The 25,039-nt window shown below is 44.8% G+C and overlaps 1 pseudogene; it reads right to left on the reverse strand.

Moving 5' to 3' along the window:
- Positions 1 to 24,508, reverse strand: part of LOC138643205 (zinc finger protein 665-like) — a 102,207-nt pseudogene extending 77,699 nt beyond the window's left edge.
- Positions 24,509 to 25,039: the final 531 nt, after the last annotated feature.

Consider the following 25,039-nt stretch of genomic DNA (forward strand, 5'->3'; position numbering starts at 1 on the left):
CCTTGCAGTGTCCTATTCCATTGAGTGGAATTGATGCTACACCTTTGGCCAAGAATAAACCTCAGTACTGGGCCCAGCTGACCATGTGTATGGCTCCTGCACATCAGGAAGTTATTCGCTTTCTGGTGTTGCATAATCTGCATGATGTGGTCGTGTTGGGGTTGCCATGGCTACAAACCCATAATCCAGTATTGGATTGGAATTCCATGTCGGTATCCAGCTGGGGTTGTCAGGGGGTACATGGTGATGTTCCATTTTTGTCGATTTCGTCATCCACCCCTTCTGAGGTCCCAGAGTTCTTGTCTGATTATCAGGATGTATTTGAAGAGCCCAAGTCCGATGCCCTACCTCCGCATAGGGACTGTGATTGTGCTATCAATTTGATTCCTGGTAGTAAATTCCCTAAAGGTCGATTATTTAATTTATCCGTGCCCGAACACGCCGCTATGCGCAGTTATGTGAAGGAATCCCTAGAGAAGGGACATATTCGCCCATCGTCATCACCACTGGGAGCAGGGTTCTTCTTTGTAGCCAAGAAGGATGGTTCGCTGAGACCGTGTATTGATTACCGCCTTCTTAATAAGATCACTGTTAAATTTCAGTATCCCTTGCCATTGTTATCTGACTTGTTTGCTCGGATTAAGGGGGCTAGTTGGTTCACTAAGATAGATCTTCGTGGTGCGTATAATCTGGTGAGAATCAGGCAAGGAGATGAATGGAAAACTGCATTCAATACGCCCGAGGGTCATTTTGAGTATCTAGTGATGCCGTTCGGACTTGCCAATGCTCCATCAGTGTTTCAATCCTTTATGCATGACATCTTCCGTGAGTACCTGGATAAATTCCTGATTGTTTACTTGGATGACATTTTGATCTTCTCAGATGATTGGGAGTCTCATGTGAAGCAGGTCAGAATGGTTTTTCAGGTCCTGCGTGCTAACTCTTTGTTTGTGAAGGGATCAAAGTGTCTCTTCGGTGTGCAGAAAGTTTCATTTTTGGGGTTCATCTTTACCCCTTCTACTATCGAGATGGATCCAGTTAAGGTCCAAGCCATCCAGGATTGGATTCAGCCGACATCTCTGAAAAGTCTGCAAAAGTTCCTGGGCTTTGCTAATTTTTATCGTCGCTTCATCTGTAATTTTTCTAGCATTGCCAAACCATTGACCGATTTGACCAAGAAGGGTGCTGATTTGGTTAATTGGTCTTCTGCTGCTGTGGAAGCTTTTCAAGAGTTGAAGCGTCGTTTTTGTTCTGCCCCTGTGTTGTGTCAGCCAGATGTTTCTCTTCCGTTCCAGGTCGAGGTTGATGCTTCTGAGATTGGAGCAGGGGCGGTTTTGTCACAGAGAGGTTCTGATTGCTCAGTGATGAAACCATGTGCTTTCTTTTCCAGGAAGTTTTCGGCCGCTGAGCGTAATTATGATGTGGGCAACCGAGAGTTGCTGGCCATGAAGTGGGCATTCGAGGAGTGGCGTCATTGGCTTGAAGGAGCTAAGCATCGCGTGGTGGTATTGACTGATCATAAGAACTTGACTTATCTCGAGTCTGCCAAGCGCTTGAATCCTAGACAGGCCCGTTGGTCGTTATTTTTTGCCCGCTTCGACTTTGTGATTTCGTACCTTCCGGGCTCTAAAAATGTGAAGGCGGATGCTCTGTCTAGGAGTTTTGTGCCCGACTCTCCGGGTTAATCTGAGCCAGCGGGTATCCTCAAGGAAGGAGTCATTGTGTCTGCCATCTCCCCTGATTTGCGGCGGGTGCTGCAAAAATTTCAGGCGAATAAACCTGATCGTTGTCCAGCAGAGAAACTGTTCGTCCCTGATAGGTGGACTAATAAACTTATCTCTGAACTTCATTGTTCAGTGTTGGCTGGTCATCCTGGAATCTTTGGTACCAGAGAGTTAGTGGCTAGATCCTTCTGGTGGCCATCTCTGTCACGGGATGTACGTACTTTTGTGCAGTCCTGTGGGATTTGTGCTAGGGCTAAGCCCTCCTGTTCTCGTGCCAGTGGGTTGCTTTTGCCCTTGCCGGTCCCAAAGAGGCCTTGGACACATATTTCGATGGATTTCATTTCTGACCTTCCAGTTTCTCAAAAGATGTCAGTTATTTGGGTGGTCTGTGATCGCTTTTCTAAAATGGTCCATCTGGTGCCCTTGGCTAAATTGCCTTCCTCCTCTGATTTGGTACCTTTGTTCTTTCAGCATGTGGTTCGGTTGCATGGCATTCCTGAGAATATTGTTTCTGACAGAGGTTCCCAGTTTGTTTCAAGGTTCTGGCGAGCCTTTTGTGGTAGGATGGGCATTGACCTATCCTTTTCCTCGGCTTTCCATCCTCAGACTAATGGCCAGACCGAACGAACCAATCAGACCTTGGAAACATATCTGAGATGTTTTGTTTCTGCAGACCAGGATGATTGGGTGTCCTTTTTGCCGTTGGCTGAGTTCGCCCTTAATAATCGGGCCAGCTCGGCTACCTTGGTTTCTCCATTTTTTTGCAATTCTGGGTTCCATCCTCGTTTCTCTTCAGGACAGGTTGAGTCTTCGGACTGTCCTGGTGTGGATTCTGTGGTGGACAGGTTGCAGCAGATCTGGACTCAGGTAGTGGACAATTTGACCTTGTCCCAGGAGAAGGCTCAACTTTTTGCTAATCGCAGACGCCGTGTGGGTCCCCGACTTCGTGTTGGGGATCTGGTTTGGTTATCTTCTCGTCATATTCCTATGAAGGTTTCCTCTCCTAAATTTAAACCTCGTTTTATTGGTCCGTATAGGATTTCTGAGGTTCTCAATCCTGTGTCTTTTCGTCTGACCCTCCCAGACTCCTTTTCCATACATAATGTATTCCATAGGTCGTTGTTGCGGAGATACGTGGCACCTATGGTTCCATCTGTTGAGCCTCCTGCCCCGGTTTTGGTGGAGGGGGAATTGGAGTATATTGTGGAGAAGATTTTGGATTCTCGTGTTTCTAGACGGAAACTCCAGTATCTGGTTAAATGGAAGGGTTATGCTCAGGAAGATAATTCCTGGGTTTTTGCCTCTGATGTTCATGCTCCCGATCTTGTTCGTGCCTTTCATGCGGCTCATCCTGGTAGGCCTGGGGGATCTGGTGAGGGTTCGGTGACCCCTCCTCAAGGGGGGGGTACTGTTGTGAATTCTGTGGCTGAATTCACTCCTGTGGTCACAAGTGGTACTGCAGCTTCTGGGCTTCCTTCCTCAGGTGTTCTGGTGAGCTCATTAGCTGCTTCGTTACTTAACTCCACCTGCTGCTGCTATCCTTGCTCCTAGTCAATGTTCCAGTGTTGGATCTGAGCTTCTCCTGATTGTTCCTGTGTCCTGCTGCTCTGTATAGCTAAGTGCTTTTTTGCTATTTTGTTGTTTTTTTTTTTCTGTCCAGCTTGTCTTTTGTTTTGCTGGAAGCTCTGAGACGCAAAGGGTGTACCGCCGTGCCGTTAGTCCGGCACGGTGGGTCTTTTTGCCCCCTTTGCGTGGTTTTTGCTTTAGGGTTTTTTGTAGACTGCAAAGTTCGCTTTACTGTCCTCGCTCTGTCTAAGATTATCGGGCCCCACTTTGCTGAATCTATTTCATCCCTACGTTTTGTCTTTTCATCTTACTCACAGTCATTATATGTGGGGGGCTGCCTTTTCCTTTGGGGTATTTCTCTGGGGGCAAGTCAGGCCTATTTTTCTGTCTTCAGGCTAGCTAGTTTCTTAGGTTGTGCCGAGTTGCCTAGGTAGTTGTTAGGCGCAATCCACAGCCACTTTTAGTTGTGTTTAGGATAGGATCAGGTGTGTGGTCTACAGAGTTTCCACGTCTCAGAGCTCGTTTCTTTGTTTTTGGGTATTTGTCAGATCACTGTGTGCGCTCTGATCGCTAGGCACACTGTGTCTCTGGATTGCCTTCATAACACCTTTCATTAGCAGACATAACACTGCAGTACCACTTGTGACCACAGGAGTGAATTCAGCCACAGAATTCACAACAGTACCCCCCCCCCCCCCCCTTGAGGAGGGGTCACCGAACCCTCACCAGAGCCCCTAGGCCGACCAGGATGAGCCACATGAAAGGCACAAACAAGATCTGGAGCATGGACATCAGAGGCAAAAACCCAGGAATTATCTTCCTGAGCATAACCCTTCCATTTAACCAGATACTGGAGTTTCCGTCTAGAAACACGAGAATCCAAAATTTTCTCCACAATATACTCCAATTCCCCCTCCACCAAAACCGGGGCAGGAGGCTCAACAGAAGGAACCATAGGTGCCACGTATCTCCGCAACAACGACCTATGGAATACATTATGTATGGAAAAGGAGTCTGGGAGGGTCAGACGAAAAGACACAGGATTGAGAATCTCAGAAATCCTATACGGACCAATAAAACGAGGTTTAAATTTAGGAGAGGAAACCTTCATAGGAATATGACAAGAAGATAACCAAACCAGATCCCCAACACGAAGTCGGGGACCCACACGGCGTCTGCGATTAGCGAAAAGTTGAGCCTTCTCCTGGGACAAGGTCAAATTGTCCACTACCTGAGTCCAGATCTGCTGCAACCTGTCCACCACAGAATCTACACCAGGACAGTCCGAAGACTCAACCTGTCCTGAAGAGAAACGAGGATGGAACCCAGAATTGCAGAAAAATGGAGAGACCAAGGTAGCCGAGCTGGCCCGATTATTAAGGGCGAACTCAGCCAACGGCAAAAGGACACCCAATCATCCTGGTCTGCAGAAACAAAACATCTCAGATATGTTTCCAAGGTCTGATTGGTTCGTTCGGTCTGGCCATTAGTCTGAGGATGGAAAGCCGAGGAAAAAGATAGGTCAATGCCCATCCTACCACAAAAGGCTCGCCAAAACCTTGAAACAAACTGGGAACCTCTGTCAGAAACAATATTCTCAGGAATGCCATGCAAACGAACCACATGCTGGAAGAACAAACGCACCAAATCAGAGGAGGAAGGCAATTTAACCAAGGGCACCAGATGGACCATTTTAGAAAAGCGATCACAGACCACCCAAATGACTGACATCTTTTGAGAAACGGGAAGGTCAGAAATGAAATCCATCGAAATATGTGTCCAAGGCCTCTTTGGGACTGGCAAGGGCAAAAGCAACCCACTGGCACGAGAACAGCAGGGCTTAGCCCTAGCACAAATCCCACAGGACTGCACAAAAGTACGTACATCCCGTGACAGAGATGGCCACCAGAAGGATCTAGCCACTAACTCTCTGGTACCAAAGAGTCCAGGATGACCAGCCAACACCGAACAATGAAGTTCAGAGATAACTTTACTAGTCCACCTATCAGGGACGAACAGTTTCTCCGCCGGACAACGATCAGGTTTATTCGCCTGAAATTTTTGCAACACTCGCCGCAAATCAGGGGAGATGGCAGACACAATGACTCCTTCCTTGAGGAAACTCGCCGGCTCAGATGAACCCGGAGAGTCGGGCACAAAACTCCTAGACAGAGCATCCGCCTTCACATTTTTAGAGCCCGGAAGGTACGAAATCACAAAATCGAAGCGGGCAAAAAATAACGACCAACGGGCCTGTCTAGGATTCAAGCGCTTGGCAGACTCGAGATAAGTAAGGTTCTTATGATCAGTCAATACCACCACGCGATGCTTAGCTCCTTCAAGCCAATGACGCCATTCCTCGAATGCCCATTTCATGGCCAGCAACTCTCGGTTGCCCACATCATAATTACGCTCAGCAGCCGAAAACTTCCTGGAAAAGAAAGCACATGGTTTCAACACTGAGCAACCAGAACCTCTCTGTGACAAAACCGCCCCTGCTCCAATCTCAGAAGCATCAACCTCGACCTGGAACGGAAGAGAAACATCTGGTTGACACAACACAGCGACAGAACAAAAACGATGCTTCAACTCCTGAAAAGCTTCCACAGCAGCAGAAGACCAATTAACCAAATCAGCACCCTTCTTGGTCAAATCGGTCAATGGTTTGGCAATGCTAGAAAAATTACAGATGAAGCGACGATAAAAATTAGCAAAGCCCAGGAATTTTTGCAGACTTTTCAGAGATGTCGGCTGAGTCCAATCCTGGATGGCTTGGACCTTAACCGGATCCATCTCGATAGTAGAAGGGGAAAAGATGAACCCCAAAAATGAAACTTTCTGCACACCGAAGAGACACTTTGATCCCTTCACAAACAAAGAATTAGCACGCAGGACCTGGAAAACCATTCTGACCTGCTTCACATGAGAGTCCCAATCATCTGAGAAGATCAAAATGTCATCCAAGTAAACAATCAGGAATTTATCCAGATACTCACGGAAGATGTCATGCATAAAAGACTGAAACACAGATGGAGCATTGGCAAGTCCGAACGGCATCACTAGATACTCAAAATGACCCTCGGGCGTATTAAATGCAGTTTTCCATTCATCTCCTTGCCTGATTCTCACCAGATTATACGCACCACGAAGATCTATCTTAGTGAACCAACTAGCCCCCTTAATCCGAGCAAACAAGTCAGATAACAATGGCAAGGGATACTGAAATTTAACAGTGATCTTATTAAGAAGGCGGTAATCAATACACGGTCTCAGCGAACCATCCTTCTTGGCTACAAAAAAGAACCCTGCTCCCAGTGGTGATGACGATGGGCGAATATGTCCCTTCTCCAGGGATTCCTTCACATAACTGCGCATAGCGGCGTGTTCAGGCACGGATAAATTAAATAATCGACCTTTAGGGAATTTACTACCAGGAATCAAATTGATAGCACAATCACAATCCCTATGCGGAGGTAGGGCATCGGACTTGGGCTCTTCAAATACATCCTGATAATCAGACAAGAACTCTGGGACCTCAGAAGGAGTGGATGACAAAATTGACAAAAATGGAACATCACCATGTACCCCCTGACAACCCCAGCTGGATACCGACATAGAGTTCCAATCCAATACAGGATTATGGGTTTGCAGCCATGGCAACCCCAACACGACCACATCATGCAGATTATGTAGCACCAGAAAGCGAATAACTTCCTGATGTGCAGGAGCCATGCACATGGTCAGCTGGGCCCAGTACTGAGGTTTATTCTTGGCCAAAGGTGTAGCATCAATTCCTCTCAACGGAATAGGACACCGCAAAGGCTCCAAGAAAAACCCACAACGTTTAGCATAATCCAAATCCATCAGATTCAGGGCAGCGCCTGAATCGACAAACGCCATGACAGAATACGATGACAAAGAGCATATCAAGGTAATGGACAGAAGGAATTTGGACTGTACAGTACCAATGACGGCAGACCTATCGAACCGCTTAGTGCGCTTAGGACAATCAGAAATAGCATGAGTGGAATCACCACAGTAAAAACATAGCCCATTCAGACGTCTGTGTTCTTGCCGTTCAACTCTGGTCATAGTCCTATCGCACTGCATAGGCTCAGGTTTACTCTCAGACAATACCGCCAAATGGTGCACAGATTTACGCTCGCGCAAGCGTCGACCGATCTGAATGGCCAAAGACAAAGACTCATTCAAACCAGCAGGCATAGGAAAACCCACCATGACATCCTTAAGAGCCTCAGAGAGACCCTTTCTGAACAAAGCTGCCAGCGCAGATTCATTCCACTGAGTGAGTACTGACCATTTCCTAAATTTCTGACAATATACTTCTATATCATCCTGACCCTGGCACAAAGCCAGCAAATTTTTCTCAGCCTGATCCACTGAATTAGGCTCATCGTAAAGTAATCCGAGAGCCAGGAAAAACGCATTGACATTACTCAATGCAGGGTCTCCTGGCGCAAGAGAAAATGCCCAGTCCTGAGGGTCGCCGCGCAAAAAAGAAATAATAATCAAAACCTGTTGAATAGGATTACCAGAAGAATGAGGTTTCAAGGCCAGAAATAGCTTACAATTATTTTTGAAATTAACCCCTTCAAGACCCAGCCTATTTTGACCTTAAAGACCTTGCCGTTTTTTGCAATTCTGACCAGTGTCCCTTTATGAGGTAATAACTCAGGAACGCTTCAACGGATCCTAGCGGTTCTGAGACTGTTTTTTCGTGACATATTGGGCTTCATGTTAGTGGTAAATTTAGGTCAATAAATTCTGCATTTATTTGTGATAAACACGGAATTTTGGCGAAAATTTTGAAAATTTCGCAATTTTCACATTTTGAATTTTTATTCTGTTAAACCAGAGAGATATGTGACACAAAATAGTTAATAAATAACATTTCCCACATGTTTACTTTACATCAGCACAATTTTGGAAACAAAATTTTTTTTTGTTAGGAAGTTATAAGGGTTAAAATTCGACCAGCGATTTGTCATTTTTACAACGAAATTTACAAAACCATTTTTTTTAGGGACCACCTCACATTTGAAGTCAGTTTGAGGGGTCTATATGGCTGAAAATACCCAAAAGTGACACCATTCTAAAAACTGCACCCCTCAAGGTACTCAAAACCACATTCAAGAAGTTTATTAACCCTTCAGGTGCTTCACAGCAGCAGAAGCAACATGGAAGGAAAAAATGAACATTTAACTTTTTAGTCACAAAAATTATCTTTTAGCAACAATTTTTTTATTTTCCCAATGGTAAAAGGAGAAACTGAACCACGAAAGTTGTTGTCCAATTTGTCCTGAGTACGCTGATACCTCATATGTGGGGGTAAACCACTGTTTTGGCGCACGGCAGGGCTTGGAAGGGAAGGAGCGCCATTTGACTTTTTGAATCAAAAATTGGCTCCACTCTTTAGCGGACACCATGTCACGTTTGGAGAGCCCCCGTGTGCCTAAAAATTGGAGCTCCCCCACAAGTGACCCCATTTTGGAAACTAGACGCCCCAAGGAACTTATCTAGATGCATAGTGAGCACTTTGAACCCCCAGGTGCTTCACAAATTGATCCGTAAAAATGAAAAAGTACTTTTTTTTCACAAAAAAATTCTTTTAGCCTCAATTTTTTCATTTTCACATGGGCAACAGGATAAAATGGATCCTAAAATGTGTTGGGCAATTTCTCCTGAGTACACCGATACCTCACATGTGGGGGTAAACCACTGTTTGGGCACATGGTAAGGCTCGGAAGGGAAGGAGCGCCATTTGACTTTTTGAATGAAAAATTATTTCCATCGTTAGCGGACACCATGTCGCGTTTGGATAGCTCCTGTGTGCCTAAACATTGGCGCTCCCCCACAAGTGACCCCATTTTGGAAACTAGACCCCCCAAGGAACTAATTTAGATGCCTAGTGAGCACTTTAAACCCTCAGGTGCTTCACAAATTGATCTGTAAAAATGAAAAAGTAATTTTTTTTCACAAAAAAATTCTTTTCGCCTCAATTTTTTCATTTTCACATGGGCAGTAGGATAAAATGGATCATAAAATTTGTTGGGCAATTTCTCCCGAGTACACCGATACCTCATATGTGGGGGTAAACCACTGTTTGGGCACTCGGCAGGGCTCGGAAGGGAAGGCGCGCCATTTGACTTTTTGAATGGAAAATTAGCTCCAATTGTTAGCGGACACCATGTCGCGTTTGGAGAGCCCCTGTGTGCCTAAACATTGGAGCTCCCGCACAAGTGACCCCATTTTGGAAACTAGACCCCCCAAGGAACTTATCTAGATGCATATTGAGCACTTTAAACCCCCAGGTGCTTCACAGAAGTTTATAACGCAGAGCCATGAAAATAAAAAATAATTTTTCTTTCCTCAAAAATGATTTTTTAGCCTGGAATTTCCTATTTTGCCAAGGATAATAGGAGAAATTGGACCCCAAATATTGTTGTCCAGTTTGTCCTGAGTACGCTGATACCCCATATGTGGGGGTAAACCACTGTTTGGGCGCACGGCAGGGCTCGGAAGGGATGGCACGCCATTTGGCTTTTTAAATGGAAAATTAGCTCCAATCATTAGCGGACACCATGTCACGTTTGGAGAGCCCCTGTGTGCCTAAACATTGGAGATCCCCCAGAAATGACACCATTTTAGAAACTAGACCCCCAAAGGAACTAATCTAGATGTGTGGTGAGGACTTTGAACCCCCAAGTGCTTCACAGAAGTTTATAACGCAGAGCCATGAAAATAAAAAAAAAAATTATTTTCTCAAAAATGATCTTTTAGCCTGCAATTTTTTATTTTCCCAAGGGTAACAGGAGAAATTTGACCCCAAAAGTTGTTGTCCAGTTTCTCCTGAGTACGCTGATACCCCATATGTGGGGGTAAATCACTGTTTGGGCACATGCCGGGGCTCGGAAGTGAAGTAGTGACGTTTTGAAATGCAGACTTTGATGGAATGCTCTGTGGGCGTCACGTTGCGTTTGCAGAGCCCCTGATGTGGCTTAACAGTAGAAACCCCCCACAAGTGACCCCATTTTGGAAACTAGACCCCCAAAGGAACTTATCTAGATGTGTGGTGAGCACTTTGAACCCCCAAGTGCTTCATAGAAGTTTATAATGCAGAGCCGTGAAAATAATAAATACGTTTTCTTTCCTCAAAAAAAATTATTTAGCCCAGAATTTTTTAATTTTCCCAAGGGTAACAGGAGAAATTTGACCCCAATATTTGTTGTCCAGTTTCTCCTGAGTACGGTGATACCCCATATGTGGGGGTAAACTACTGTTTGGGCACATGCCGGGGCTTGGAATTGAAGTAGTGACGTTTTGAAATGCAGACTTTGATGGAATGGTCTGCGGGTGTCACGTTGCGTTTGCAGAGCCCCTGGTGTGCCTAAACAGTAGAAACCCCCCACAAGTGACCCCATTTTAGAAACTAGACCCCCCAAGGAACTTATCTAGATATGTGGTGAGCACTTTGAACCCCCAAGTGCTTCACAGACGTTTACAACGCAGAGCCGTGAAAATAAAAAATCATTTTTCTTACCTCAAAAATTATGTTTTAGCAAGCATTTTTTTAGATTCACAAGGGTAACAGGAGAAATTGGACCCCAGTAATTGTTGCGCAGTTTGTCCTGAGTATGCTGGTACCCCATATGTGGGGGTAAACCACTGTTTGGGCACACGTCAGGGCTCGGAAGTGAGGGAGCACCATTTGACTTTTTGAATACGAGATTGGCTGGAATCAATGGTGGCGCCATGTTGCGTTTGGAGACCCCTGATGTGCCTAAACAGTGGTAACCCCTCAATTCTACCTCCAACACTAACCCCCCCACACCCCTAATGCTAATCCCAACTGTAGCCATAACCCTAAACACAACCCTAACCCCAACACACCCCTAACCACAACCCTAATCCCAACTGTAGCCATAATCCTAATCACAACCCTAACCCCAACACACCCCTAACCACAACCCTAACCCCAACACACCCCTAACCCTAACCACAACCCTAATTCCAACCCTAACCCTAAGGCTATGTGCCCACGTTGCGGATTCGTGTGAGATATTTCCGCACCATTTTTGAAAAATCTGCGGGTAAAAGGCACTGTGTTTTACCTGCGGATTTTCCGCGGATTTCCAGTGTTTTTTGTGCGGATTTCACCTGCGGATTCCTATTGAGGAACAGGTGTAAAACGCTGCGGAATCCGCACAAAGAATTGACATGCTGCGGAAAATACAACGCAGTGTTCCCGCGCGGTATTTTCCGCACCATGGGCAAGCGGATTTGGTTTTTCATATGTTTACATGGTACTGTAAACCTGATGGAACACTGCTGCGAATCCGCAGCCAAATCCGCACCGTGTGCACATGGCCTAATTCTAAAGGTATGTGCACACGCTGCGGAAAACGCTGCGGATCCGCAGCAGTTTCCCATGAGTGTACAGTTCAATGTAAACCTATGGGAAACAAAAATCGCTGTACACATGCTGCGGAAAAACTGCACGGAAACGCAGCGGTTTACATTCCGCAGCATGTCACTTCTTTGTGCGGATTCCGCAGCGGTTTTACAACTGCTCCAATAGAAAATCGCAATTGTAAAACCGCAGTGAAATGCGCAGAAAAAAACGCGGTAAATCCGCCATAAATCCGCAGCGGTTTAGCACTGCGGATTTATCAAATCCGCAGCGGAAAAATCCGCAGAGGACCAGAATACGTGTGCACATTCCTAACCCTAACCCTAGCCCTAACCCTAACCCTAACCCTACCCCTAACCCTAGCCCTACCCCTAACCCTACCCCTAACCCTACCCCTAACCCTAACCCTATTCTAACATTAGTGGAAAAAAAAAAATTTCTTTATTTTTTTATTGTCCCTACCTATGGGGGTGACAAAGGAGGGGGGGGGGGGGGGGTCATTTATTATTTTTTTTATTTTGATCACTGAGATAGATTATATCTCAGTGATCAAAATGCACTTTGGAACGAATCTGCCGGCCGGCAGATTCGGCGGGCGCACTGCGCATGCGCCCGCCATTTTGGAAGATGGCGGCGCCCGGGAGAAGACGGACGGGACCACGGCTGGATCGGTAAGTATGATAGGGTGGGGGGGGGACCACGGGGGGGGGGATCGGAGCACGGGGGGGGGGGAATCGGAGCGCGGGAGGGGTGGAACGGAGCGCGGGGGGCGTGGAACGGAGCACGGGGGGGCTGGAACGGAGCACGGGGGGGTGGAACGGAGCACGGGGGGGGGTGGATCGGAGTGCAGGGGGGGTGATTGGAGCACGGGGGGGTGATTGGAGCACGGGGGGAGCGGACACGAGCACGGGGGGGAGCGGAGCACAGGGCGGAGGGGAGCCGGAGCAGTGTACCGGCCAGATCGGGGGGGTGGGGGGGCGATCGGAGGGGTGGGGTGGGGGCACACTAGTATTTCCAGCCATGGCCGATGATATTTCAGCATCGGCCATGGCTGGATTGTAATATTTCACCCGTTATAATGGGTGAAATATTACAAATCGCTCTGATTGGCAGTTTCACTTTCAACAGCCAATCAGAGCGATCGTAGCCACGAGGGGGTGAAGCCACCCCCCCTGGGCTAAACTACCACTCCCCCTGTCCCTGCAGATCGGGTGAAATGGGAGTTAACCCTTTCACCCGATCTGCAGGGACGCGATCTTTCCATGACGCCGCATAGGCGTCATGGGTCGGATTGGCACCGACTTTCATGACGCCTACGTGGCGTCAAAGGTCGGGAAGGGGTTAAGAAACTTAGTTCTATCACCAAAAAACAAATCAGGAATAGGAATTCTTGGTTCTAACATAGATTTCTGATCAATAGTATCTTGAATCTTTTGTACATTTGTAACGAGATTATCCATTGAAGAGCACAGACTCTGAATATCCATGTCCACACCTGTGTCCAGAAGCACCCAAATGTCTAGGGGGGAAAAAAAAAATTGAACACAGAGCTGAGAAAAAAAAAAAAATGATGTCAGAACTTCTTTTTTCCCTCTATTGAGAATCATTAGGTAGGCTCCTTGTACTGTTATGAAGGCAATCCAGTGACACAGTGTGCCAGCAATCAGAGCACATACAGTGATCTGACAATAACCCAAAAACAATAGAACGAGCTCTGAGACGTGGAATCTCTGTAGACTGCAACCTGAACCTATCCTAAACACAACTAAAGGCAGCTGTGGATTGCGCCTGACACTACCTATGCAACTCGGCACAGCCTGAGAAACTGACTAGCCTGAAGATAGAAAAACAAGCCTGACTTGCCTCAGAGAAATACCCCAAAGGAAAAGGCAGCCCCCCACATATAATGACTGTTAGCAAGATGAAAAGACAAACGTAGGGATGAAATAGATTCAGCAAAGTGGGGCCCGATATTCTAGATAGAGCGAGGATAGCAAAGAGAACTTTGCAGTCTACAAAAAACCCTAAAGCAAAAAACCACGCAAAGGGGGCAAAAAGACCCACCGTGCCGAACTAACGGCACGGCGGTACACCCTTTGCGTCTCAGAGCTTCCAGCAAAACGAATTGACAAGCTGGACAGAAAAAGAAGCACAAAAAGCAAAGAAGCACTTATCTAAGCAGAGCAGCAGGCCACAGGAAATATCCAGAAGCTCAGATCCAACACTGGAACATTGACAAGGAGCAAGGAAGACAGAATCAGGCGGAGCTAAATAACAAAGCAGCCAACGAGCTCACCAGAACACCTGAGGGAGGAAGCTCAGAAGCTGCAGTACCACTTGTGACCACAGGAGTGAATTCAGCCACAGAATTCACAACAGCAGTGGTTGTGCGCATGCGCGCCGTGACCCAGGATACCTGGGGTGCAGCGGCGCGTCTTTCTGCCTTGCTCGCACGCGCGGGGAATCTGTGTATTCCCCGCGCGGCGCTCCTCTGGACATCCAGGACCTGCGGTGCACGGTGCGCATGCGCCCCTTCATAACCGCGATGATTGGCCCGGTCTCCCCACGTGACACACCCTTTGACCCTTAAAGGTCCTGCAGTCTGGCACCTTGAGCACTTCCCTTGAAAAAGCGGGCAGTAGGGCACGCGAAACGCGCGTCGGGAGGCGTTTTCCACACACCCAGTCCAGGATCCGTCCACCCTAGCCAGCGGTAAGCATCCGCCGACCCCCTGAGATCATTATTACCCCACTATGGGGATTTACCTACAGTTTCTTTAGGGAGGTTTGTTCCATACTTTACCCAGCAGGTACACTTACTAGTGTCCCATTATCCGTCTGCACATGCACTTTAGGAGTTGATTATTGTGGGGCACATATGGATTAGGTTTGCGGCGGGTCCTGTCGACCCTAGTGTGTTATCCTCTGCACATGTGTTGCTTTTATATGCTCTTCCTACATTATTATATATATATTTTGTGTATTTCTAAATAAACTTTGTTATATTTTATATATATATACCCAGTAGAGCTCGTATTTTTCTCCTGTTTGAGTATGTGATTTTGAGTGGGTATACTCTTGGTGCTTTTTGGGCTACTTTGTGCCCTCCCTACTGACGGGAATATGTCAGTGAGGTTCTTGTGGCTCCTACAGAAGAAACCTGGCCAGTTTCCAGCTGATACTCCTACAGAAGAAACCTGACCAGTTTCCAGCCGATTGTCATTGTGACATGTTGTAATTTGTAAGGCCGAAAGAATAGATCTTTTTCCGACCATCTCAGCCTATTCTACTACAATGATGATCCACATGAAGACAAGTGAAGACTCCTCATCTTAGGGGAAAAAAAATTATTTCCAGCTCCAAATGGGCAACTAGAATAAACCTGGATAAACGCCCAGTCCCAGTGAATGTAATCACTGAAGCTCGTCATATTACTACGCTCAATACAGAGAGCTGGAACCTTTAGAAGATTTATAGCAAATTCATCGCGATAACCTTGTTAGGGCAGAAATCACATCTCACCACAATTACTGTAAAGAACCAGATCGACGTCATGTTTGTGTATACATCTTCTGTCCTTTAGATTGGGTGTCCCCAACCAGTGGCTCATGAGAAACACATAACTTGTGGCCCCTAATGTTTGGCTCTCAACTGTATCCTCTAGTGAGAACAACGTAATTGTATTGGTGCCTGCAGGTGGTATTATTACTTGTAAGGGGGAACATTCAGGGGATATTATTACTTGTAAGGGGGGACATTCAGGGGATATTATTACTTGTAAGGGGGAACATTCAGGGGATATTATTACTTGTGAGGGAACATTCAGGGGATATTATTACTTGTAAGGGGGAACATTCAGGGGATATTATTACTTGTTAGAGGGAACATTCAGGGGATATTATTACTTGTAAGGGGGGACATTCAGGGGATATTATTACTTGTAAGGGGGAACATTCAGGGGATATTATTACTTTTAAGGGGGGACATTCAGGAGATATTATTACTTGTAAGGGGGGACATTCAGGGGATATTATTACTTGTGAGGGAACATTCAGGGGATATTATTACTTGTAAGGGGGAACATTCAGGGGATATTACTTGCGAGGGGGAATATTCAGGGGATATTATTACTTGTAAGGGGGTACATTCAGGGGATATTATTACTTGTAAGGGGGGACATTCAGGGGATATTATTACTTGTGAGGGAACATTCAGGGGATATTATTACTTGTAAGGGGGGACATTCAGGGGATATTATTACTTGTGAGGGAACATTCAGGGGATATTATTACTTGTAAGGGGGGACATTCAGGGGATATTATTACTTGTGAGGGGGGACATTCAGGGGATATTATTACTTGTAAGGGGGAACATTCAGGGGATATTATTACTTGTAAGGGGGAACATTCAGGGGATATTATTACTTGTGAGGGAACATTCAGGGGATATTATTACTTGCAAGGGGGGACATTCAGGGGATATTATTACTTGTAAGGGGGGACATTCAGGGGATATTATTACTTGTAAGGGGGGACATTCAGGGGATATTATTACTTGTAAGGGGGGACATTCAGGGGATATTATTACTTGTAAGGGGGGAACATTCAGGGGATATTATTACTTGTAAGGGGGAACATTCAGGGGATATTATTACTTGTGAGGGAACATTCAGGGGATATTATTACTTGTAAGGGGGGACATTCAGGGGATATTATTACTTGTAAGGGGGGAACATTCAGGGGATATTATTACTTGTAAGGGGGAACATTCAGGGGATATTATTACTTGTGAGGGAACATTCAGGGGATATTATTACTTGTAAGGGGGGACATTCAGGGGATATTATTACTTGTTAGGGGGGGACATTCAGGGGATATTATTTCTTGTAAGGGGGGACATTCAGGGGATATTATTTCTTGTAAGGGGGGACATTCAGGGGATATTAATACTTGTAAGAGGGGACATTCAGGGGATATTATTACTTTTAAGGGGGAAATTCAGGGGATATTAATACTTGTAAGGGGGGGACATTCAGGGGATATTATTACTTGTGAGGGAACATTCAGGGGATATTATTACTTGTAAGGGGGGACATTCAGGGAATATTATTACTTGTGAGGGGGGACATTCAGGGGATATTCAACTGTATCCTCTAGTGAGAACAACGTAATTGTATTGGTGCCTGCAGGTGGTATTATTATTTGTAAGGGGGAACATTCAGGGGATATTATTACTTGTGAGGGGGAACATTCAGGGGATATTATTACTTGTAAGGGGGTACATTCAGGGGATATTATTACTTGTAAGGGGGGGACATTCAGGGGATATTATTACTTGTGAGGGAACATTCAGGGGATATTATTACTTGTAAGGGGGGACATTCAGGGGATATTATTACTTGTGAGGGGGGACATTCAGGGGATATTCAACTGTATCCTCTAGTGAGAACAACGTAATTGTATTGGTGCCTGCAGGTGGTATTATTAGTTGTAAGGGGGAACATTCAGGGGATATTATTACTTGTGAGGGGGAACATTCAGGGGATATTATTACTTGTAAGGGGGTACATTCAGGGGATATTATTACTTGTAAGGGGGGGACATTCAGGGGATATTATTACTTGTGAGGGAACATTCAGGGGATATTATTACTTGTAAGGGGGGACATTCAGGGGATATTATTACTTGTGAGGGGGGACATTCAGGGGATATTATTACTTGTAAGGGGGAACATTCAGGGGATATTATTACTTGTAAGGGGGAACATTCAGGGGATATTACTTGCGAGGGGGAACATTCAGGGGATATTATTACTTGTAAGAGGGAACATTCAGGGGATATTATTACTTGTAAGGGGGGACATTCAGGGGATATTATTACTTGTAAGGGGGAACATTCAGGGGATATTATTACTTGTGAGGGAACATTCAGGGGATATTATTACTTGTAAGGGGGAACATTCAGGGGATATTATTACTTGTTAGAGGGAACATTCAGGGGATATTATTACTTGTAAGGGGGGACATTCAGGGGATATTATTACTTGTAAGGGGGAACATTCAGGGGATATTATTACTTTTAAGGGGGGACATTCAGGAGATATTATTACTTGTAAGGGGGGACATTCAGGGGATATTATTACTTGTGAGGGAACATTCAGGGGATATTATTACTTGTAAGGGGGAACATTCAGGGGATATTATTACTTTTAAGGGGGTACATTCAGGGGATATTATTACTTGTAAGGGGGGGACATTCAGGGGATATTATTACTTGTGAGGGAACATTCAGGGGATATTATTACTTGTAAGGGGGTACATTCAGGGGATATTATTACTTGTAAGGGGGGACATTCAGGGGATATTATTACTTGTGAGGGAACATTCAGGGGATATTATTACTTGTAAGGGGGGACATTCAGGGGATATTATTACTTGTGAGGGAACATTCAGGGGATATTATTACTTGTAAGGGGGGACATTCAGGGGATATTATTACTTGTGAGGGGGGACATTCAGGGGATATTATTACTTGTAAGGGGGAACATTCAGGGGATATTATTACTTGTAAGGGGGAACATTCAGGGGATATTATTACTTGTGAGGGAACATTCAGGGGATATTATTACTTGCAAGGGGGGACATTCAGGGGATATTATTACTTGTAAGGGGGGACATTCAGGGGATATTATTACTTGTAAGGGGGGACATTCAGGGGATATTATTACTTGTAAGGGGGGACATTCAGGGGATATTATTACTTGTAAGGGGGGAACATTCAGGGGATATTATTACTTGTAAGGGGGAACATTCAGGGGATATTATTACTTGTGAGGGAACATTCAGGGGATATTATTACTTGTAAGGGGGGACATTCAGGGGATATTATTACTTGTAAGGGGGGAACATTCAGGGGATATTATTACTTGTAAGGGGGAACATTCAGGGGATATTATTACTTGTGAGGGAACATTCAGGGGATATTATTACTTGTAAGGGGGGACATTCAGGGGATATTATTACTTGTTAGGGGGGGACATTCAGGGGATATTATTTCTTGTAAGGGGGGACATTCAGGGGATATTATTTCTTGTAAGGGGGGACATTCAGGGGATATTAATACTTGTAAGAGGGGACATTCAGGGGATATTATTACTTTTAAGGGGGAAATTCAGGGGATATTAATACTTGTAAGGGGGGGACATTCAGGGGATATTATTACTTGTGAGGGAACATTCAGGGGATATTATTACTTGTAAGGGGGGACATTCAGGGAATATTATTACTTGTGAGGGGGGACATTCAGGGGATATTCAACTGTATCCTCTAGTGAGAACAACGTAATTGTATTGGTGCCTGCAGGTGGTATTATTATTTGTAAGGGGGAACATTCAGGGGATATTATTACTTGTGAGGGGGAACATTCAGGGGATATTATTACTTGTAAGGGGGTACATTCAGGGGATATTATTACTTGTAAGGGGGGGACATTCAGGGGATATTATTACTTGTGAGGGAACATTCAGGGGATATTATTACTTGTAAGGGGGGACATTCAGGGGATATTATTACTTGTGAGGGGGGACATTCAGGGGATATTCAACTGTATCCTCTAGTGAGAACAACGTAATTGTATTGGTGCCTGCAGGTGGTATTATTAGTTGTAAGGGGGAACATTCAGGGGATATTATTACTTGTGAGGGGGAACATTCAGGGGATATTATTACTTGTAAGGGGGTACATTCAGGGGATATTATTACTTGTAAGGGGGGGACATTCAGGGGATATTATTACTTGTGAGGGAACATTCAGGGGATATTATTACTTGTAAGGGGGGACATTCAGGGGATATTATTACTTGTGAGGGGGGACATTCAGGGGATATTATTACTTGTAAGGGGGAACATTCAGGGGATATTATTACTTGTAAGGGGGAACATTCAGGGGATATTACTTGCGAGGGGGAACATTCAGGGGATATTATTACTTGTAAGAGGGAACATTCAGGGGATATTATTACTTGTAAGGGGGGACATTCAGGGGATATTATTACTTGTAAGGGGGAACATTCAGGGGATATTATTACTTTTAAGGGGGGACATTCAGGAGATATTATTACTTGTAAGGGGGGACATTCAGGGGATATTATTACTTGTGAGGGAACATTCAGGGGATATTATTACTTGTAAGGGGGGACATTCAGGGGATATTATTACTTGTGAGGGGGGACATTCAGGGGATATTATTACTTGTAAGGGGGAACATTCAGGGGATATTATTACTTGTAAGGGGGAACATTCAGGGGATATTATTACTTGTGAGGGAACATTCAGGGGATATTATTACTTGTAAGGGGGGACATTCAGGGGATATTATTACTTGTGAGGGGGGACATTCAGGGGATATTATTACTTGTAATGGGAGACATTCAGGGGATATTATTACTTGTAAGGGGGGACATTCAGGGGATATTATTACTTGTAAGGGGGGAACATTCAGGGGATATTATTACTTGTAAGGGGGAACATTCAGGGGATATTATTACTTGTGAGGGAACATTCAGGGGATATTATTACTTGTAAGGGGGGACATTCAGGGGATATTATTACTTGTAAGGGGGGAACATTCAGGGGATATTATTACTTGTAAGGGGGAACATTCAGGGGATATTATTACTTGTGAGGGAACATTCAGGGGATATTATTACTTGTAAGGGGGGACATTCAGGGGATATTATTACTTGTAAGGGGGGAACATTCAGGGGATATTATTACTTGTAAGGGGGAACATTCAGGGGATATTATTACTTGTGAGGGAACATTCAGGGGATATTATTACTTGTAAGGGGGGACATTCAGGGGATATTATTACTTGTTAGGGGGGGACATTCAGGGGATATTATTTCTTGTAAGGGGGGACATTCAGGGGATATTATTTCTTGTAAGGGGGGACATTCAGGGGATATTAATACTTGTAAGAGGGGACATTCAGGGGATATTATTACTTTTAAGGGGGAAATTCAGGGGATATTAATACTTGTAAGAGGGGACATTCAGGGGATATTATTACTTGTAAGGGGGGCATTCAGGGGATATTCAACTGTATCCTCTAGTGAGAACAACGTAATTGTATTGGTGCCTGCAGGTGGTATTATTATTTGTAAGGGGGAACATTCAGGGGATATTATTACTTGTGAGGGGGAACATTCAGGGGATATTATTACTTGTAAGGGGGTACATTCAGGGGATATTATTACTTGTAAGGGGGGGACATTCAGGGGATATTATTACTTGTGAGGGAACATTCAGGGGATATTATTACTTGTAAGGGGGGACATTCAGGGGATATTATTACTTGTGAGGGGGGACATTCAGGGGATATTCAACTGTATCCTCTAGTGAGAACAACCTAATTGTATTGGTGCCTGCAGGTGGTATTATTATTTGTAAGGGGGAACATTCAGGGGATATTATTACTTGTGAGGGGGAACATTCAGGGGATATTATTACTTGTAAGGGGGTACATTCAGGGGATATTATTACTTGTAAGGGGGGGACATTCAGGGGATATTATTACTTGTGAGGGAACATTCAGGGGATATTATTACTTGTAAGGGGGGACATTCAGGGGATATTATTACTTGTGAGGGGGGACATTCAGGGGATATTATTACTTGTCAGGGGGGACATTCAGGGGATATTATTACTTGTAAGGGGGAACATTCAGGGGATATTATTACTTGTCAGGCAACATTCAGGGGATATTATTACTTGTCAGGCAACATTCAGGGGATATTATTACTTGTAAGGGGGGACATTCAGGGGATATTATTACTTGTGAGGGGGGACATTCAGGGGATATTATTACTTGTAAGGGGGGACATTCAGGGGATATTATTACTTGTAAGGGGGGACATTCAGGGGATATTATTACTTGTGAGGGGGAACATTCAGGGGATATTATTACTTGTAAGGGGGGACATTCAGGGGATATTATTACTTGTGAGGGGGAACATTCAGGGGATATTATTACTTGTGAGGGAACATTCAGGGGATATTATTACTTGTAAGGGGGGACATTAAGGGGATATTATTTCTTGTAAGGGGGAACATTCAGGGGATATTATTACTTGCGAGGGGGATATTCAGGGGATATTATTACTTGTGAGGGAACATTCAGGGGATATTATTACTTGTAAGGGGGGATATTCAGGGAATATTATTGCTTGTGAGGGAACATTCAAGGAATATTATTACTTTATAATGGGAACATGGAACAAATGTTATTTGATGGACACTTGGAACATTACTATTTTTCCAGCCGGAACTTCCGGGTTAATATCATTTAATAAACTACTACTTTAAAAAGAGGGCACGGGGGCCATTAGTACTTTATAATAGAGTACTCAGGCTATTTTACTTTAATAGGGGGCACATAGAGAATTATAGCCTTGCACATAATTTGACTTGGGACCATCTCTCAGAACTGAAGTTTGGGAACCCCTGCTCTAGATAATGATGATGCCTTACCACTAAATGTGAAACTATTTGCAAATCTCTTCTCCTCTATCCCAGACTCACTAGGCCTAACTCTAGATTCCTTGTTCTCTCCTCTTCATTACCAGGTGCCTTCTTGCCATTCTCGTTTCCTCTACATCATTATTGTTGTTACATCAAACTCTTCACATTTTCTGCGGTTACCTTCATTTATGCCACTTAGAAGATCCGGAAGTCATTGTACAGGACACTGGATTGTACCTGATACTTCCTATTACATATTATTATGTATATTCCCCTTCATAGGCTAAAATTAAAACAATACAATTAAAACCATAGAAATATAGAGACGTTCACCTCTCCAGTCAACAGGTAGATGATCTCCAGGGTGACATTTAATATTCTTCTGGTAATCTCATTCCGGTCCTTGTCCATATTTCATGAGTCATTCAGGAACAGGACTGTTTTGGATGAGAATATAAGTGAATAACCTGAAGGGACCTAGCGATTATGAAATAAGAGATGCCCTGACATCATTTGTGAAGTACAGAGCCTTCACCGCATGCATTAGAGGAGCATGTTCCATAGAGGATTTATGATATATCCACCAGCTATGACATAAACGTCAAATAAAACTGCTGTCTACACCTCTACGACAGCATTTAACTGGTTAACCGAGATACCCCAACCCACCAGAAAAGGCAGCCACCCATCTAGCTGGAGGGGTCCACGCATGCGCATGACTTTTTCTACTTCATGCAGATGTTAGATAGAAAATAATCTTTAGACAGGGGTGAATTTTAATATTTGGGGGGTTGATAATACGGAGGCCAAGAAAAATGTGGCTTGAAGCTTCATTGATTCCCTCTGGGTCCTGTTGAGTTAGTTTTCTTGCATGACAGGGGCTAAAGAAACCCTGGGGAAAAAAAACTGAAGCTAAAGGTTAAATTTCTTGGGAGGATGCGAGTGCTTAGGTTTATTCTGAGGCATATTGGAACCCTTATAGAAAGAATACGTCCATTCAATGACCGCTTTTCGGACCCAGGTAGATACCAACTCAGGCCTCATGGCCAAACTCCAAAAAATGATGAAATAAAAGGTCAATGTAAAGCATAACATCTAGTGAAGGGGTAATGGATGTATTGGTCAGATGGCTACTTTGGTAGAAGAACTTAAAAAATGAATACGTCTAGTTTAGAGGCTGGAGTATGAGAAGTGTCAGGGTGCTTCCACTGTTTGGAATCAGAATCATTAGGAAAGACTTTGGGAGATTCTTAAGTCCTAAGAAAAGAGAGGACATTACTGCTAGAGAATGGTCCAAGGATCTCGATAGGGAGCGTCTTCCAGACCATCACGATAAGGCCATCTACCATGGAAACTATGTGTCAAGGTCAGAATCAAAATCAAAGATCTTAAAGTCCGAAAAAAACTCAACCCGACGTGGAGTAAGAGGGATGGAGGGGATGAGGGAGAGACGACTGTCAGATGGACAGTGAAGGTGACGAGCGTCAGTCTGGGACGTTGTCTGTCACCTACTATAATAATTGTTCTTCGGACTGAGGCTACATTGACAACCAAAAGGAATACTGCTTGGCTCATGTCACAGGACACTTCGATAAGGCAAGAAGCGATCAAGTCCAACGTTCACAGTGTGTGGGGACAGGTTCTGGAGGAGGCATTTCCATACATGTTTGTCCCTGAACTGGACAGGGAGAGCAGAGGGGATCAGATTGAGCAGACTGAAATATAGCATTGCAGTTAGTACAAGCAGAAGATGCAACTGAAACTGAGCGGATGTCTTGTTCCTAGATTCTGACCTATAAAGAATATGATAATCCTAACGAAAGCGAAATTTAACCTCACACCTAGAAAGGTGGGTCCAGTACAGTCATGAAAAACGTAGAGAAAGCAAATAATCTAATAACACCAGTCTGGTTCAGCTCCTGGAGAGAAGTCCTCAGGTACCGGACAGCCAGGACACAAATGGATGTTCTCCGGAGGCAGGACGAAAGAAAAACACGCAAAGAAGCCATTCGGGTGAGTTCTGGCCAGAGAAGAGGAGGAATAGCCTGCACAAGTAAACGGGGGGCACAGAGAGGAAACTCTAGAGAGGAAAGTCATAACAAGGAGGCCCGGCACTGTGGTGAAGTGTTGTAACGGGCAGGCTAGTTACAGCTAACCCGACAAACCACAGGCAGCGAGAGCCGGAGACCAGCTCCATTATTGTAGTGATTAGGAACCCTCTGACACAATGTGGTTTTCAGAGAAAACATCTCATAGCTGCTCATTGATGATGTGAGTAGGATGAAGAACTCACAAAGGATTCCCAGGGGAATTCTGCCCTCCCGGCTCACCGTGACTGAAAGGCGTCTCCTCATATGTTGTATAGAGAGTTTGTGACAAGTCATTTTGTGACATTTCTTTCCTCCTGAATTTCCCCATCACCTGTGAGTGATATAATTGAGAAGTAGAAGGAACCAGAGCAACTCAGTCACCAATTGGAGACCCCGTAACATTATAGAGCAGGGGGCTGAGAAGTAGAGGGCAGAAAAGTCACCATCGCTCTGCTGACCCCATAACTGCAGAGTCCAGACCTCCTCTAGTATCAACACATCATGTCGTGTGCGCAGGCCAATATGGGGGCATCATAGTGTGTACGGTGCAAATACGGGGGCATCATGCCGTGTGTGGAGCCAATATGGGGATATCGTCCTGTGTGCGGTGACAATATGGGGGCATCGTACTGTTTGTGGTGACAATATGGGGCCATCATACTGTGTACGGTGCAAATATGGGGGCATCATAATGTGTGCAGAGCCAATATG

The sequence above is a fragment of the Ranitomeya imitator genome, chromosome 6 (genome assembly GCF_032444005.1).
Source record: "Ranitomeya imitator isolate aRanImi1 chromosome 6, aRanImi1.pri, whole genome shotgun sequence".
Taxonomy (NCBI): Eukaryota; Metazoa; Chordata; class Amphibia; order Anura; family Dendrobatidae; genus Ranitomeya; species Ranitomeya imitator.